Source organism: Alligator sinensis, unplaced genomic scaffold (assembly GCF_000455745.1).
Source record: "Alligator sinensis unplaced genomic scaffold, ASM45574v1 scaffold1863_2, whole genome shotgun sequence".
Taxonomy (NCBI): domain Eukaryota; kingdom Metazoa; phylum Chordata; order Crocodylia; family Alligatoridae; genus Alligator; species Alligator sinensis.
The window spans coordinates 51487-57915 of NW_005843472.1; the positions used below are offsets into that span (position 1 = coordinate 51487).

The 6429-nt window shown below is 40.9% G+C and overlaps 1 long non-coding RNA gene across 2 annotated transcripts in view; it reads right to left on the reverse strand.

Annotated features, from left to right (window-relative positions):
• The window catches only part of LOC112548742, a 49558-nt gene extending 43898 nt beyond the window's left edge, over positions 1–5660 (reverse strand). For both annotated transcript variants that reach the window (XR_003092348.1, XR_003092349.1), the window contains exon 1: positions 5467–5660. This is a non-coding gene — a long non-coding RNA (uncharacterized LOC112548742). The remainder of the gene's footprint in view (positions 1–5466) is intronic.
• Between the last annotated feature and the right edge of the window lie 769 nt (positions 5661–6429).

A 6429-nucleotide genomic window follows, 5' to 3' on the forward strand; every position in this document is an offset into this window, starting at 1 on the left:
TAAAAGTGCCAGGAGATAGACTCACTGTCGCTTGCATGCATTTCATAATAAACATGGTCAATCTTAAAACAAAGATTTGTTACAGACATGATGAGTGGCTTTGGAAGTTACCTTTCTGTTCTGATGATATCTTTTGACATGCAGCAATGTCCACAGGTATAGTTACAGTATTTACAATATTTACAGTATTTAAAGGAACATGAATTTCTCCACAAGAGATCCATATTCTTTTGTTTTAGGTTACTGAGGTATCATATTTTTGGTGGTTTTATTTTTATTTTTTATTTTAGGAAAACAATATTAAGTTTGAGAGGAAATAAATAAACTCTATTTGCCATATAAAATAACAGTTTATATTTGCTGTAAAATGTGTTTCTATGTACTTAGTTCTATCTGTGCTAAATTTACTTTCAGTTCATTTGCATAGCTGGGGTGTTTGGCTTCGACTGGAATTCAAATTGCAAGATAAGTCTTATCTTTACATTTTTCCAGTTACAGTTCAGAAATATAAAATGTGTTTGATGGGTTGCCAAGAGTCAACCACAGATCAGTTTCAGTCCAAATCTCCCCATATATTTCTGTCATTTACCTTAGCTTCCTCTTCAATCTGTCTATTGCCACCCATTGTGTTAAGATTGCAAACTTTCAGGGGCAGGGACCTTTTTTTTCTTTGGTAGGTATACAGCTTCCAACACCTGGGGGTCCTGACCCTTAGCTGAGATATATAGGTCCTTCATTATTACAAAGAGCAGCAAGATTTTTCAGATGTCAGCTGGTTTTAACAAGAATTCCTTCACACAGAGACCTTAACTTCTGTGAAAATTCAAAAATAAATCAATTTTATTCTCTTTGATTACCTTAGTTTACTAGTTTCCTTCTAGGATGCCCAACCAAAGCTTTGCATGTTGTTTTAGGAATGTGAATTGTCCAATACACCCCTGGATTGAAAACAAATTGAAGTGTTTAGGCCAATGGTTCTCAACCTTTCTGGACTTGAGGAACCCCTCATTTGACTTGATGCAACACTCCTTAAGTTCTGTGAAGTGAATGGCATCTGGTTTCAAACATAATTTTATAGATTACAGTGCTTGCTTCCTTACAGAGGGGCTTGGCACTGGGAATGAGGGAATCATCCAGGCAGGAAAAGCCTGAGCCTGCACGTATCTGCTTAGTTTAGTTGCTTCTCTCGCAAAGCCTTACTTATCTCCTCACATCTCGTGGCACCCTTCAAAAGATCTGGCAGCAGTCCAGAGTGGCTTGGCACCTGGTTGAGAATCTGGTTACGGTATTTAGGTGTCCAGATAGAGTCATTCTAAAGTGGCTTCATTTATGGAGGGTGGGATACATGGAGTGATCTGAAATTGAGACCCTGGCAAGGGTCCTGTTTGGGCACCCAAAATCACCAGTCACTTTTGACAATGTAGGTCCAAAAGATTTCAGAGTATTTTCACAGTGTTCCAGAGTCATCACTGAGTTTATTAGACAGCCCTTGACCTGTAAAACTAATGTTTGCTTTAATTGTGCTAATCTCAGCCAAAGGATGCCTTTGCCCTATGCATCAAATGATTAAGTGAATAAGGAGCAATAGTATTTATGGAGCCTGTCCAATAGAAGAGTTTACACATTTTTAAGAGTATCAGTTCCTTTCTTGCCCATCAATTAATATCCCTTTCCCACTTCTGTCTTTGGTGACAGAGCTATAAAAGAGGGAAATTACAATGGCAATTACTCTGAGTTCTATATAATCTGTCAACTGTTTTAAAACTGGTTGAGCTAAAAAATGACAGCCCTCTGAAATTTAGTAGAATTCTATATTATTAAAATAGCATTCTAAATTTTAATCTTGTGCATAGACTTTTTAATAGCTTCAACTTTCCCTGCAAATTGTGGGTAGTGCTCACAGAGATTCAATTTAAATACTGTCAAGCAAGACTGATTTTCCAGTATTACTTGCAGCCTTCTCTCCCTTCCCCTCTATGCTACTGAGTTATTTTTTCAATATTCCCAATTTTCACAGAATTTTATAGGAAGTTACGGAAGAATTTCAATCCTTTTTGCTATTTGTCCAGGTTCTTTTTGATAGTGGTGAATGCAATAATAAGATTTATTAATTGAATTTCAGTTAGGCATCTCTCATTAGTTAAAGATGGTTGCTACAATTTGGACTTTAGAGTCTTTGCTAAATGCCTGAGAAGCTGTCTGGCACTTGCAATGTGGTTCAGGGGCTGGATGCAGCCCACCAGACCATTCTATCTGGCCTGCAGGGCCCCTAAAAATAGTAGAAAATTAATATTTATCTGCCTATCATGTGGCCCTCGATGGCTTGCCAAAACTCAGTAAGCGGCCCTCTGCCCAAAATAATTGCCCACTCCTGCTGTAAATCATAGTGATCACACCTGAGTAACTTATACAATAGGTTTAAGAAATGTAGACTCTCTTTTTTAAAATTTAATTAAATAAATCATACGATTAGTCTTGTGGGACTAGTTGGCTTGGGAAATGGGTACTGGCAGTTTTTCATTTCTAGGTCATCAAATCACAGAAAGCTGGTATTTATCTGCTGGTTGTCTGGATCCATGTGAAATGAATTGAAAGTTTTAATTAATGTTCCAAAGATGTGGGTATTCTAGTGAAGCAAACTGCCATTGCAATTTTTGCTTTTTTTGGTAATTTTGGTACTTGAGGCATAATATGTCTGGTGCATACATTGCAAGACATCTTCAGTGACTGGCTTTCTTGCATGCATATCAGCCTCTAGCTTCTTTACTATTCATTCCATCCAAGAAGAGTACACACCAACTACAGATGCTTCCTCAGCTTGACAAAGGGTTTTTAAATCCAAAAGCTTGCTAAGAAAATTTTTTCCAACTATTTAGTTGGTCTAATAAAAGATATCAGATTTACCCAAAGAACCTTGTCTCCCTACATCCTTAGACCAACACGTACATCTACACCCCTGTACATTGAATGGTATAACTTACATGCATCAGCATTGCAGCTAGAGCTTGTCAGAACATTTTGTGGACATATGTTGATTTTGGTAAAGTTTTCATTTGTAAAGGGGAAAGGAGAGTAAACTATTTCATGCTGTACACCTGATGATTTCAGCACTGTCCTGGCATATAGGAAGCAAAGGCTCAAGGCCTTTTTCTCTTAGTTTTGGAAATGCAAGAATTTCTCTTAGATCCAGAGGGACATGAGATAAAAAATGATGTTCCTAATCAGGTAGAGCAAATAGCAAGCACTGTAATTTATAATCCATACCATATTCCAATACCCTAACCACCCAAGTTTTCATAGGAAAGTAGGACTGGAACAGACAGCACAAGGTCATCTGTTCTAGCCCCTTGCTCAAGGCAGGATCATCTCTGATTAAATCATCCCAGCCTAGCTGGCACTTAAAAGTTTCCAGGGATGGAGATTCCACAACTTCTATAGGTAGTCTGTTCCAATGGTTGACCACCCTCATAGTCAGAAAGTTTCTCCTAATCTCTAATTTCTTCTGCTGTAGTTTGAGGCCCTTGCTCCTAGTCCTTTCCTCCTACAGCCACAAAGAAAAGCACATCTCCATCCTCTCTATAATTACCCTTCAGGTATTTGAAGACTGTTATCAAAATCTATTATCCCTCTCAGTTTTCTTCAGACTAGTCTCTTTTCCAGAATAATAACCTTAGTTCTTTCAGCCTTTCCTCATAAGTCGTGCTTCCAGGCTTCTGATCATTTTTGTTGTTCTGCACTGGACCCTCGCCAAAGTGTCTACATGCTTCTTGAAGTGTAGGTTCCAAAACTGGACACAGTACTCCAGGTGAGTCCTCACCGGTGCTGAATAGAGTAGAAGAATCAGTCTCCTTTATTTGCAAGTAACAGTCCTATAACCCCCAGGTGCTTCTTTACAGTACTGTAGCCTAGTTCATTTTCTGGTCTGTAGTTGTACATGCAGTTATTCCATCTGAAGTGCAGGAGTTTTCACTTGACTGTGTTGAATCACATCCAGTTGAATCTGAACTATTTTTCCAGTCTATCTAGGTCATTCTGCATCCTAGCTCTGCCCTCTAGGGTGTCTGCAACTCTACCCAACTGGGTGCCATCTACAAATTGGCTAAGCGTGTGCTAAATCCCATCATCTAAATTATTAATGAACGGTTCTAGACCCACGACAGACCCCTAGGGAATCCCATTTGAAGCAGAAGCAGAGTGAGCTTATTGAAGCAGAAGCAGAATGAGCTTATTGAAGACCCAAGGTGGTTCTGGGAGGAGAGGGGAGGGGTGTGGGGCATGCTGACCACTGTGGAAGTGGATAAGGAAAGGGAGCTTACACCTTCCTGGGCTGCTGCTGCGTCTATAACAGCATCAGCTTCACTCAGGCGGCTGCAGCTCTGTGGTTAAACTCCCTGGGAGCCAACACTTGTGCCTTGTTTACTCCCTCCCCACAATACATACATATCAGGCATGCAGCCTGCTCAACAAAGACTTCCCAGGGAGGGGTGGAGGAAAGCAGCATTCTGTTTGCTCCACTTGCCCCCAGCTCACAAAATGCACTGCTTGGCGTAGCACTGCCCTGCCTGACTCCCTGTGCCTGCCTCCTGTGACCAGCTAGGAGAAGCACAGCGATGCTCCCACTATGGCACAGACTCTTTGGAGGGGGGGGGCGGGGGGGAGGGCATGATTCTAGCATCCCCTCCTAGTCAGTGCCCAGGACTGGTGCTCCTGTTGCCTTGCTCTAGTTATACTGTTGCTTGATACCTTCTTTTAACTACACATTGAGCCAAGGATTACTTATTAGTAGAGACCTACCAAAATTGCAATTTCACAAAATCTAGCATTGCCCATGAAATCCAGCAAAGCCTGCAAAATCTATGGAAAAAAAAAATTACTGAAAATAAAATGCCAGCTTCTGAGCCAGGAGTATTTAGGGCACTGCAGCAGCCTGCTGGGGTAGGGAAGTGGGGAAGGGGATCTGCCTGCTCAAAGGACTATCAGCAAGATGGCTGCTGTTCCTGCCCCTTGCCATTGATTGGCTACAAGGGCTGCCTGTCACGTGGCCCTGCTCCTCTCCTCCAACTGGCAGGAAGGGGTGGGGCGACATGATAGGCAGCCCTCACAGCCAATCAGCAGCAAGGGGTGGGGCCACTGGGGCCCCTCCGCCAATCAGAGGCATGGGAGGGGATGCTTTCTTCTACGCATGAAATGGATGCTAGACCCTGTGTTCTGCCTGCAAAATCAGGTGGCAGCTGCCCCTGAATTCAATAGGTCCCTACTTATTGAGCATGATGATCAAACCAGTTTTGTATCCACCTTACAGTACCTTCATCTAGTCCATATTTCTTAGTATGTTAATAAGAATTTGTGGGAGACTGTCAAATGCCTTGCTAAAATCAAGGTATATCACATCCACTGCTCTAGCCCCATACCCAGAGTCCATCACCTTATTATAGAAGGAAATCAGGTTGGTCAGGCATGACTTACTTTTGGTGAATTCATGCTGGCTGTTCCATAGTAGATTGTGTGCTTCACAACAGATTCCTTGAGGACATGCTCCATGAATTTCAGGTATCGAGATCTGGCTGACTGCTTTTTAATTCTCAGGATCCTCCTTCTTCTCTTTTTTAAAGATGGACACTATATTTGCCCTTTTCCAATCATCCAGGACCTCATCTCACCTCCATGGATTCTCAAAATGGATAGTTATGGGCTTTGGAATTACTTCAGCCAATTCTTTCAGTACTCTAAAGTTCATATTATCTGGCCCTGCTACTTTGGAAGCATCTAGCTTCTCTGAGTAATCTGTAACTTGTTTTTCTACTACTTTAGACTTTAGACCTTCCCTATCTTTTCTGCCAACTGCACTTGTCATCTGGTAGTTGTGAAGATGGAAGTAAAAAAGGCATGACATATTTCAGCCCTCTCTGCATGATCTGTATCTAGATTGCTTGTGTGTTCTGTAAATGACCTATGGTTTCTTTGGTCTTCCTTTTACTTGTTATTGCCTTTTCCCATTTTTATTGCCTTTTCATGTCCCTTGCATAGTGTCTCTTAATGTAATTAAAAGCTGAGGTGTTTGTCAGAAATTGATATTTTGATGCAGTTCTGCTTTTGTAGAACTGCTTGTCCTGATGGAAAGATTTGAAAATATATTTTGATAGTTTGAAAGTTTTCATCAAACAGAATTATTGTCTTGTGCTCAGCTCAAATGATATCTGCCAGCTGCATCACTAGACAACCTATTCATGTGGTGCAGATTCAGCCACTCCTTAAGTAAGTCTAGAATATGCATCATGAATTAATAATTTTATATGTACAGTAACTTGGCTGTAATAGGGTTGATCAGAATTGCAAATGCCCTTGACTCTTGAAGGGGAAAGTAATCTCTGCAGTAGTAGAGCTTTGCAAAATGATGCTCTTTAAAAACTGCCATGTACAATATTTCAG